General features: G+C 43.1%; 1 protein-coding gene across 1 annotated transcript in view; it reads right to left on the reverse strand.

Annotated features, from left to right (window-relative positions):
* Positions 1-12,900, reverse strand: part of HDAC8 (histone deacetylase 8) — a 486,506-nt gene that overhangs the window by 34,702 nt on the left and 438,904 nt on the right. The gene's annotated exons all lie outside the window — the stretch shown is intronic.

Consider the following 12,900-nt stretch of genomic DNA (forward strand, 5'->3'; position numbering starts at 1 on the left):
TGTTATTTATGGTACATTTTAAGGATATAAAATTGTGGTAGTATTATTGGGAACAAATTTTATTATCATGGCTTTAAAACACAAACAAAAATAATAACCCCATTGGTTGTTGGACTCAATTGTAAGGAAGTGGCACACCAAAGGTGATTGCTTGTATGCAAGGGAATGGAGATTAGGAATATCCAGAGCACGAGTGAGAGGTCTGGGAGATATGGGCTACTGGAGATGTTACATGTGTAGATGGACATGATAACTTGATGTCCCATCTAGACTATATCTGTATCCCACCTGTGCTCCTCATCTTAAACACAGAGTTGAGACTTAAAAACTGCTTCATGGTGAAGGCATATACCAGTGTCAAGAACTGTTTGAATGAATGAGTGAATGAATGAATAGGGCATAGAAATAGTTGTATTATTTATATGTTTTAATGGTATTTTAACTATTGGTATAGAAAAGGTTTATTAAGCAATATAATTAGGTAAACCCAAAAAATGTTAGCTTATTTGAGCATCAAATAAAGCAAAGAATATGCCCAATATTAACTAGTCTTATTTCAGTAGCTAAAGTACTCTGAGTCTTTATGAACAAACATATATACCACTTCGGTGTATTGTGTATTCAGTAAGGTTCTTATATTGGCCAATCCACAGTAATTTGTGTGTGTATTGTGTGTGCATGTGCACATGCACACATGCACATGTTCTATTAGGAGCTGAGCATTATTCTAGGCCCTGGGGGAAGTTGAGTACAAAAAGAGAATAAGGTCTGGTGACTGCTCTCAAGCAGTTGAAAATCTAAATATAGAGAGAAAGATATAATTACAGGAATGGCAGAGGAATAAAGCCAAACTTAACTGTGTGGTATTGGCTAGAGCCATGGTCAGAAAACTGCAGCTCGCGAGCCACATGCGGCTCTTTGGCCCCTTGAGTGTGGCTCTTCCACAAAATACCACGGCCTGGGCCAGTCTATTTTGAAGAAGTGGCGTTAGAAGAAGTTTAAGTTTAAAAAATTTGGCTCTCAAAAGAAATTTCTATTGTACTGTTGATATTTGGTTCTGTTGACTAATGAGTTTGCCGACCACTGGGCTAGAGTACAATAAAATGCCCTCACATGTGTGGGGCACTAGACAAGTGAGGTGATTTGTTCCAGATCACAGCAGTAAAATAACAGATATGAAGTTTAACCCATGGCTTTGGACTTTCAACCCAGTGGGCTTTCTATTACACCATAAATCAATAAGCCTAGTGATTAAAGAGTGAGATTTCTGGAATCATAGAGAATGAGCCCTAAATCTTTACTCTACCATTTTCTAGCTGTGTGACATTAGGCAAGTTATTTAACTGTTCTGTGCCTTGGTTTACTTGGTAGTAAAATAGGGACAGTAATAGAATGTACCTTATAGAGTTGTTGTGACAATAAGCAAGTTAATTCATGAAAAGCACTTAAGAGCAGTGACTGTTGCATAACAAATGTTCAGCAAATGTTATTATTAAATGCCAGAAACAGGAGCTTTGCATGCAATGGATAGTAGCAAAACTGGATTTCTTTACAAATTCCCATTCAGACTGAATGAGGGTGAATTCCAAAGAGTTTCCTTTGTATCCAAAAACCTTAAAGGCAGAGAGATCAAGAAGAGAAGGATCCAAATGAAAGAGAAGAAGAAAAATGGAAGAGAGGAGGAGGGAATGAGAAATTAGTAGTGGTGGGAAAGAGGCAGGGGGACAGAGGCGATAGAAAGGAGAGGAAACAAAAATGGGGAGGCAGTAAATTGATGAGGAAAGGAAGGAGGTACAGAGGAGGTAGCAGAAGAGACAAGGGTAGGGTAGCCAACACTTCACTAGGGGTCTCCCTGTAGGCCAAGATTTTCCTTCAGGGCATGGCTTCAGGATTTTGGGGGAAGGGCCCTTGCCAAGACTAATACCTTCTCCACATCACAGCTGATCCTCACATTCCTACTATTAGAGAGGATTCCTCCATGATAAATATATGTGCAGGGCCAAATCTGCTTATACTATATATTTCTGTTAATCAAATGAATATTTTGGGAAAAAACTTTTTTACATCAATTTTTTTTCTTAAGCCAAGGGTGAGGATGGAAGAAGGGAGAGTTTAGGGATATTGCTTGCCCTGTATTGCTGCTGGCAAGTACTAAGATGATCTTGAAAATGGATTCTACTGGAGGATTAGTAAGTGCTGCCTTGGCTTAATCTTTATACCAGTCTAAGAAACTGCTCTCTCACTTTTCCCTCACCATTAAACTTCTTAACACCTCACTTTTCTTCACCACCTATACCTTTTTATTTCTCAAACACTTCAACCTACTGCTGTTTGTCTTCTTCCTCATACTTCCATTGAACTGTTTTTCTGAAGAAGGATGGCAAACAGTTTTAAACTTGGCAACTCTGATTTATTGGTAGTAGCTGCTTGGAGCATCTGTTGATAAGGATTCTGAGGCTTGTCTAGGTTCAGCAAGAATGTACCATGATCAGTTTGTCATGTAATCCATGGGAGTACATTGTGGCGGGGTGGGACCTAGGGAGGGATGTAGTCCTATGTGTTATTCCTGCATTAGGAAACCAAGAGTGATGTCCTAATTGCCCAACCTAATGCCCTCTTTTCAGTTAGCACTCATCCCATTTGAGCTGTCACCAACACATGCCATCAACTGCCCCCTAATTTTGGGCACTATCTTCTTTCTCATAACCACTCCTCTTCCTGTTCCTTCTCAGTCTCCTTCCCAGGATCCTCTTCCTTTATCTACCTCTTAAATATGGGTGCCTCCAGGTTGTACTCTCAGCTCTCTGTCCCCCCCCCTCTCTCTGTCTGTCTCTTTCTGAAATAGTTCATACTTTGCTGTTGTTTTAATCACTTCTATTCAGAGATCCCACATCTCTGGGTCCAGTGTTTATCACCAGCCTCTAACTTGCTTATATAAAAAAATATTTTTATTGATTTCAGAGAGGAAGGGAGAGGGAAAGATAGAAATGTCAATGATTAGAGAGAACAATTGATTGGCTGCCTCCTGCACGCCCCCTACTGGGGATCGAGCCTGCAACCCAGGCATGACATCTGGCTGTGAAAGGCAGTGGGATTTCTATATGCCAGGGGGAGATGGCTAGAAATGCAGGAACCCTCTTAAAGGACCAACACAAAATTTTGTTTGCAGCCACTCATCCTGGGCTCTGGCAGAGGGAGGGCAGAGTGTACTAAAGTTGTGTGAAGAGAGTCTGGGTTGGTAGCTCGGGGGAGAGAGCTGGGAGGTTAGCCGCCAGGATCCCTGTGCTGTCATTTCCCCATACTACAGAAGCCATCATTCTCAAGCAAAATATTCCTTTATGCAGCATCAGCCTGGTGGGGAGCAATAGCTCCACCCATTGGAATCCCTCTTATCTCACACTGTAGAGCATAAACCCAGCTGAGGAGTACAGGTTGAGGCATGTTAAGTTACTGAATCTAACAGACAGCCTGCAGGCAGAGGTGGATCTCTGGGTACCTTGAGACTTTTGCTATTGCTGACCTGCCCCTGGGCCTGGTGCTAGTAAAAGCAGACCTTGTTGCATAGCTTTGTCCTTTCCACACACACCCATGTTCAGTAGAGGGAGTGACAAGCTGTGAATCATGAATAGCTCCAATCAATTTGTACAGAGTTAGTCACAGCGTCTGACGTTGGCCTGCACCATAGTTCCTTCGAAGAGATCCAAAAGCAATATACCCAGGGGCCAGTTCCAGACAATGAAAGAGCAGGAACCAATAAGCATTATAAACAGCACATTCACAGGGAGATCTCATCAGACACCAAACTCTGCTGAGGCGAATTCCGTTTTGTGTGATCATTACTTGCACAGCAGCTTGCACACTGTGTTGGGGTTGAGCCACACTGTCAGACAGCCTGAGGATAGAGCCCATACACGAATGGGCCAATAGCAATCAAGACTCAATTACAACAGGAGGGCCCACATAACATGCTGAGGGGCATTTTTAGAACACCCAGCTCAGGTGATCAGGGAGAGGGAGCCACTGGGTCTTGCAGGTCACATACTACATAAGGCCACCTTACCAAGACTTAGAGTCATAGCAGATCTACCTAATACAAAAGAACAAACACAAAGAGGCAAATGGGGAGACAAAGACACAGGCCCCAAATGAAGGAACAAGAGAATTATCCAGAAAAAGAGCTAAATGAAATGGAGATAGCAATTTATCAGATATAGAGTTCAGAATAAGGATGCTTAATAGCATAAAAAAGGACATAGAAAGCATAAAAAGGAAGAGTCAGAAATGAAGAATGCCAGCCCTAGCCAGTTTGGTTCAGTGGGTAGAGCATTGGCCAGCAGACCAAAGGGTCCCGGATCTGATTCCGGTCAAGGGCACATACCTTGGTTTCAGACTTCTCCTTAACCCCGGGTCCTGGTCAGGGTTTGTACAGGAGGCAACCAGTTGGTGTGTTTCTCTCACGTTGATGTTTCTCTTTGTCTTTCTGTCTCTCTTCTACTCTCCCTAAAAATCAATGGAAAAATATCCTCAGGTGAGGATTAACAAAAAAATAAATAAAAAAAAAAATAAATGCCATATGTGAAACAAAGACTATCCTAGAAGGAATAAACAATAGGTGGGTGTGATGAATTGAATCAGGGATTTGGAAGATAAGGTAGAATAAAACACTCAATCAGAGCAGCTGAGAGAAAAAAGAATTTTAAAAAACAAGAACAATTGACCTTTGGGACAATGTAAAGTATAACAACATCCATGTCATGGAGATACCAGAAGAAGAAAAGAGAGAGAAAGGGATCAAGAACCAATTTGAAGAAATAATGATCGAAAACTTCCCTAACTTGGTGAAGAAAAAAGACATGTAAGTCAAGAAAGTGCAGAGAGTCCCAAACAAGGTGAACTTAGAGGCCCACAACAAGACACATCATAATTAAAATGGCAAAAGTTAAGGACAAAGAGGGAATCTTAAAAGCCACAAGAGAAAGGCAGTAGGTTACCTACAGGGGAGCTCCTATAAGACTATCAGCTGATTTCTCAACAGAAACATTTCAGGCCAGAGGGGATTGGTATGAAATATTCAAAAGGATGAAAAGCAAGGACATACAACCAAGGCTACTTTACTCAGCAAGGCTATCATTTAAAATTGAAGGAGAAATAAAGAAGGAGGAGGAGGAGGAGAAGAAGGAGGAGGAGGAGGAGAAGGAGGAGGAGGAGAACAACAACAACAATAACAACACAGAAACATAGTTAAAAAGAGAAAATGGCAATAAATACATACCTATCAATAATCACTTTAAATGTAAATGCCTTAAATGTTCCAAAGACATAGGTAGCTGAATGGATAAGAAAACAAGACCCATGTATATGCTGTTTTCAAAAAACTTACCTCAGAACAAAAGATACACACAGTCTAAAAATAAAGGGATGTAAACAGATATTTCATGAAAATGGAAAGAAAAAAAAATTAAGGTAGCAATACATATATCTGACAAAATAGACTTTAAAACACAGGCTACAGTAAGAGACAAATAAGGACATTACATAATGATAAAGGGTGCAATCCAACAAGAGCACATAACCCTTGTTAACATTTATGCACCCAACACAGGAGCACCTAAATATGTAAAGCAAATCTTGATAGACCAAAAGGGAGACAATGATAGCAATACAGTTATAGTAGGGGATTTTAACATCCAATTGACATCAATGGATAGAACCTCCAGACAAAATCAACAAGGAGACAGCAACCTTAAATGACACACTAGATCAAATGTATTTAATTGATATCTGCAGATCATCCCACCCCAAAGCTGCAGAATATACATTCTTTTCAATTGCCCATGGAATGTTTTCTAGGATAGACCACATGTTAAGATACAAAACATGTATCAATACACTGAAGAAGATTGAAATCATATCAAGCATTTTCTCTGAACATAATGCTATAAAATAGAAATAAATCACAAGAAGAAAACTGAAAAACACAAGACATGGAGACTAAATAACATGTTACTAAACAATGAATGGGTTAACAATAAGATCAAGGAAGAAATCAAAAGATATCTTGAGACAAATGAAAATGAGAACAAAACAACCCATAATCTCAGGGAAAGCAGCCCTAAGAGGGAACTTCATAGCATTGCAGGCCTATCTAAAAACAAAACAAAACAAAACAAAACAAAAAAAACCACAAGAAAAAGCTCAAATAAACAATGTAACTTTACACTTAAAGTAACTTGAAAAAAAAACAACAACAATAACACACAAAGCCCAGAGTGAGTAGAAGGAAGGAACTAATAAAGTTCAGAGTAGAAGTAAATGAAATAGAATCTAAAAAACAATACAAAAGGTCAAGAGCTGGCTCTTTGAAAAGATAAACAATATTGACACTCCTTTAACCATATTCATCAAGAAAAAAAGAGAACCTAAAATAATCAAATCAGCCGAAACCGGTTTGGCTCAGTGGATAGAGCGTTGGCCTGTGGACTCAAGGGTCCCATGTTCGATTCTGGTCAAGGGCATGTACCTTGGTTGCGGGCACATCCCCATTAGGGGGTGTGCAGGGGGCAGCTGATCGATGTTTCTCTCTCATCGATGTTTCTAACTCTCTATCCCTCTCTCTTCCTCTCTGTAAAAAATCAATAAAATATATTTAAAAAAATCAAATCAAAAATGAAAGAGGAGAAGTAACAACTGACACCAAAGAAACACAAAGGATTGTAAAAAAAATATTATGAACAACCATATGCCAAAAAATTGGACAATCTGGATAAAAAGGATAAATTCCTAAAAACATACAATCTTCCAAAACTAAATCAGGAACACCAGAGAATCTGAATAGACAGATCACAATTAGTGAAATTGAAGTAGTAATAAAATAATTCCCAAAAGACAAAAGCTCTGGACCAGCTGGATTTACAGGTGAATTTTACCAAACATTCAAAGAAGAACTTACATCTATCCTTTTCAACTATTTAAAAAAACTCAAGAGGAGGGAAGACTCCCAAACTCATTTTACTAGGCCAGCATTATCCTAACTCCAAAACCAGATAAAGACATGACAAAGAACGAAAATTATAGACCAATATCCCTGATGAACATAGATGCTAAAATCATCAACAAAATGTTAGCAAACCAAGTCCAACAATACTAATGATCAAGTGGGATTTATTCCAAGGATGCAAGCTTGGTACAATATCTGCAAAACAACAAATGTGATATGCCATATAAACAAAATAAAGGATAAGAACCACATGAATCATATCAATAGATGCAGGAAAAAAAACATTTGATAAAATCCAGCACCCATCTATATATATAAAAGCCCAGTGACTGAAAAGTGGAACGACCAGAACAACCAGTCGACTGGCCACTATGACTTGCACTGACCACCAGGGGAAGACGCTCAATGCAGGAGCTTCCCCTTGGTGGTCAGTGTGCTCCTACAGCAGGAGGGTGGGTGCACAGCTGCTCGGCTGACTAGGATGAGATGTGCTCCCACAGCAGGCTGATCCCTGCAGGTCACGACCCACCAGTGCATGAATCCCATGCACCAGGCCTCTAGTTTATGATAAAAACTCTCAGCAAAGTGAGAATAGAGGGAATATTCCTCAATGTAATAAAGGCCATATATGACAAACCCACACCCATCATCATACTCAGTGGGCAAAAACTACAAGACTTCCCCTTAAGATCAAGAACAAGACAGGGATGTCTGCTTTCACCACTCTTATTCAACATAGTACTGAAAGTCCTAGCCACAGCAATAAGACAAGATGAAGAAATAAAAGGCATCCAAATTGGAAAGGAAGTAAAACTGTCATTATTTGAAAATGACCTGATAATGTATATAGAGAACCTGAAAGATTCCACAAAAAAACTACTAAACCTGATCGATGAATTCAGTAAAATAGATTATAAAATAAATATTTGGAAATCAGTTGCATTTTTATACACAAATAATGAATTATCAGAAAGGGAAACTATGAAGCAATTGCATTCACGATTTCTTCAAGAAGAATAAAATACCTAGGAATAAATTTTTTAGGGTATACATTTTTTTTTTCATTTTTCAATTACAGTTTACATTAACCTTTTGCATTTGGATGTCGAGTGTGACTTGACACGGTTAGAATCAGTAGCAGCTCGAGAAAAAAGCAAGTGAGTGCAAATGGTTAAATATTTTTCTGTATTAGTTTCAGATGTAGAGCAAAGTGGTTAGACAATCATGTACTTTACAAAGTGGTCCCCCAATGTTTTAAGAACACATCTGGCCCCAAACAGTTATCACAATAATATTGACTATATTTAGGGCATACATTTCTATATTGTAACAGACTACACTGTTACCTACAATATTTTGTTAACTTATTACAGTCATGTCCTTGGAATAAATTTAACCAAGGATGTAAAGACATGTATTCAGAAAATTATAAGACACTGAAGAAAGAAATTGAAGAAGATACAAATAAGTGGAAGCATATATTGTGTTCATGAATAAGAAGAATTAACATAATTGAAATGTCCATACTACCCAAAGCAATCTACAAATTCAAAGCAATTCCTACCAAGATACCTCTGGTGTATTTCATAGAACTAGAACAAATATTCCAAAAACTTACATGGAACTACAGAAGACCTTGAATAGTGACAGCAATCTTGAACAAAAAGAACAAAGTTGGAAAAACCATACTACTTTATATCAAACTGTACTACAAGGCTACAGTAATCAAAACAGCATGGTACTGGCAAAAAATCAGACATATAGATCAACATAACAGAAAAAAGGGGCCAGAAATAAACCCATACCTTTATAGTCAATTAATATTCAACAAAAGAGGCAAAAACATACAATGGGCTAAAGATAGTCTCTTCAATAAATGGTAATGAGAAAATTGGACAGATGTGTGCAAGAAAGGAAACTAGACCACTTTCTTACACTGCACACAAAAATAAACTAAAAAAGATTGAAATTTTAAATATTAGATTTGAAACCATAAAAACCCTAGTTGAAAACATAGGCAGTAAAATACTGGACTTTCTCATAACAATATTTTTTCTGATATATTTCCTCAGGCAAGAGAAACAAAAGAAAGAATAAACAATTGGGACTACATCAAACTAAAAAGTTGTTGCACAGCAAAGGAAACTATCAACAAAATAAAAAAGAAACCCACTGAGTGGGAGAACATATTTGCCGATATATGTGATAAGGTATTGATACCCAAAATTTATAAAGAACTTATAAAACTCAACACCAGAAAACAATTAATCCAATGGGCAAAGGATCTGAATAGACACTCCTCCAAAGAGGGCATACAGATGGCTAATAGACATGAAAAGATGCTTTGTGTCACTAATCATCAGAGAAATGCAAATTAAAACCACAATGAAATATCAACTCACACCTGTCAGAATGGCTATCCTATCTAATAATACACAAATATGCAAATTGACCATACCTCCGACACACCCACAAGCCACGCCCACCATCCAATCAGAGTGAGTATGCAAATGAACCCAAACCAAGATGGCTACAGCCACAGAGAGCAAGGTTTCCTAGGTAACAGAGGAAGCCAAGCTTTCTGCCTGCCCTTGCCAGGCCTAAGCCTCCACTCAAGCTACAAAGTTTCAATTATAGAAGGTAAACAAATTCAAACAAATGGCGGCAGAATGGAGCTTGAGAGAGCAGGCCAGGGTTGCCGGTGGCAACAGGGGAAGCAAAGCTTTCCACACACCCTGGCCCGGCCCACCCGCTTAAGGCAACAAAGTTTCAATTATAACCCCAACACAAATGGCTGCCAGCCTCGGAGGGAGCCCCAGGCTTGGTTTGGCTACGCTCCAGGCTACAAAGTTTCAATTGTGGAAGGAAAATAAATTCCAGATACCAGGGCCTCCACTTGGGTTGCCAGGGGGCGTGGCCGGCCTGCAAACCACCACAGGCCCCTTGCTCAGGCCACCCCATGCCCCAAGGGAACCCCACCCTGATCAGGGACACCCTTCAGGGCAAACCAGCTGGCCCCCACCCCTGTACCAGGCCTCTATCCTATCTAATAAAAGAGTAATATGCAGATTGATCATCACTGCAACACACAATATAGCTGCCCCCATGTGGTCAAAGATCCTGCCCCCATGTGGACACAAGATGGCCACCACAAGATGGCCAGCAGGAGAGGGCAGTTGGGAGGCACCCGGCCTGCAAGGGAGGACAGTTGAGAGGGACCAGGCCTGCAAGAGAGGGCAGTTGGAGGTGATCAACCCTGCAGGAGAGGGCAGTTAGGGGTGACCAAGCCGGCAGAGGAGGGAAGCTGGGGGCAAACAGGCTGGCAGCAGAGTGGTTAGGGGGTGATCAGGCTGGCAGGCAGAAGCGGTTATGGGCAATCAGGAAGGCAGGCAGGCAAGCAGTTGGGAGACAGCAGTCCTGGATTGTGAGAGGGATGTCCGACTGCCCGTTTAGGCCCAATCCCGGGATCGGGCCTAAACAGGCAGTCGGACATCCCTTGAGGGATCCCATATTGGAGAGGGTACAGGCTGGGCTGAGGGACAACCCTCCTCCGTGCACAAATTTCGTGCACCGGGCCTCTAGTTATCAATAAATCAACAAACAACAAGTGTTGGAGAGGATGTGGAGAAAAGGGAACCCTTGTGCACTGTTGGTAGGAATGCAGATTGGTGTAGCCCCTGGGCAAAGTGATATGGAGTTACCTCAAAAAATTAAAAATGGAACTGCCCTATGACCCAGCAATTCCACTTGTGGGATTTATCTAAAGAAACCCAAAACACTAATTCAAAAAAATAAATGCAGCCTTATGTTCATTGCAACATTATTTACAACTAGTGGCCCAGTGCATGAAATTCATGCACATTAAAAGGGAGTTAATTAGAGGAAATATTTTAATATTGCTGTTCACGTCCCTGGCCAAGCACCAGGCTGGGAGGCAGCCTCACGTCCTTGGCCGGCGCAAGTCCCCACCCACCCGCGTCTGCCTCACATGCAGCTTCCTGCTGTTCAGTCGTTAGAGTGTCATGGCATGATGACAATTTGAATATTAGCCTTTTAGTATTATGATGATATCTGGCCCAACTTTTGGATTATTATGTGTGATAAAGTCCTGGAAATGTAATCATCCAGCCCAGGAGCCTGAATATTTGCTACATCCTGTCAAACTGTCTCCAGACATGCTGTCCCCTATACTCTGGAGCAGTGCTATCAGGTGTCTGTTTCATCACACCCTCTCCAGTACTGAATATTGTGATTTTTTTAAATGTTCCAGGTATCTTTCCTTTGCAATTACTTGATTACCTTTTTTTAAAATTTCTTTATTGATTAAGGTGTCACATATTTGTCCTAATCCCCCCATTCCCATCCCCCACCCCTCCCCATGGATGCCCCCACCCCCCTGTTGTCCTTAACCATTGGTTAGGCTTGTATGCATGCACACAAGTCCTTTGGTTGATCTCTCCCCCCTACCCCCACCCCCCCTACCCTCCCTCTGAGGCAAGACAGTCTGATTGATGCCTCCTTGTTTCTGGGTCTGTTCTTGTTCATCAGTCTATGTTGTTCATCATTTCCCCTAGATGAGTGAGATCATGTGTTACTAGAAATATACTTATAAGAACCGAATGTGAGATGAGCAAAAATAGTTATGCTGACAGGCAAATAAATCAGTCTGTAGTAAGTTTCTTTCTGGACCAGCAGTTCTTTTGAGACCCAATTTCAATGTCCACCAGTTCCTTATGTGTACATGTTGGCACTGACTTTTCAGCTCTGGATGGTGGACAAATGGTGGTAATGCAGGTCCGACTCCCTCCGGTTTGGTCTCGCCCGGACACAGGGGCGCGGCTTCACCGGGACTCAGGGGCGTGCGGCCTCACCCGGACCTGGGACCCAGCATCACCCAGGCCCGGGGGCGCGTGGCCTCACCCGGACCCAGGTGTGCACGGCCTCACCCAGACCTGGGATCCAGCTACACCCAGACTCAGGGGCGCGTGGCCTCTCCCAGACCCAGGGGTGTGTGGCCTCACCTGGACCCGGGATCCAGCTTCACCCGGACCCAGGGGCGCGTGGCCTCACCCGGACCTCGGGGTGCGTGGCCTCTCCCGGACCCAGGGGCACATGGCCTCGCCCAGACCCTAGGGCACGCAGCCTCACCTGGACCCGGGACTCAGCCTCACCCGGATCCAGGGATGCACGGCCTCAGCCGGACCCGGGATCCAGCTACACCCGGACCCAGGGGAGCGGGGCCTCACCTGGACCCAGGGGTGCGTGGCCTCTCCCGGACCCAGGGGCGTGGCCTCACCCGGACCTGGGACCCAGCCTCATCCGGATCCAGGGGCGCACGGCCTCACCCGGACCCGGAATCCAGCTTCATCCAGACCCAGGGGGGCACGGCCTCACCCAGACCCGGGGGCGCGCAGCCTCACCCAGACCCGGGACCCAGCCTCACCTGGATCCAGGGGCGCACGGCCTCACCCGGACCCGGGATTCAACTATACCCAGACCCAGGGGTGCGTGGCCTCACCCAGACCCAGGGGCATGGCCTCACCCAGACCCGAGACCCACCCTCACCTGGATCCAGGGGTGCACGGCCTCACCTGGACCCAGGATCCATCTATACCCGGACCCAGGGGTGCGTGGCCTCACCCGGACCCAGGGGTGCGGCCTCACCCGGACCCAGGACCCAGCCTCACCCGGATCCAGGGGCACACAGCCTCACCCAGACCCGGGATCCAGCTTCACCCGGACCCAGGGGCATGTGGCCTCACCCGGACCCAGGACCCAGCTTCACCTGGTCCCAGGGGCGCAGCCTCACCCGGACCCAGGACCCAGCGGGGCTTCATCTTCTTGATCCCAATTCCTGTCGGTCAATTCCCTCTCAGCAATTCCTTTGGCCATTTTCTCAAAGC

This window comes from Eptesicus fuscus, chromosome 1 (assembly GCF_027574615.1).
Source record: "Eptesicus fuscus isolate TK198812 chromosome 1, DD_ASM_mEF_20220401, whole genome shotgun sequence".
Lineage (NCBI taxonomy): Eukaryota > Metazoa > Chordata > Mammalia > Chiroptera > Vespertilionidae > Eptesicus > Eptesicus fuscus.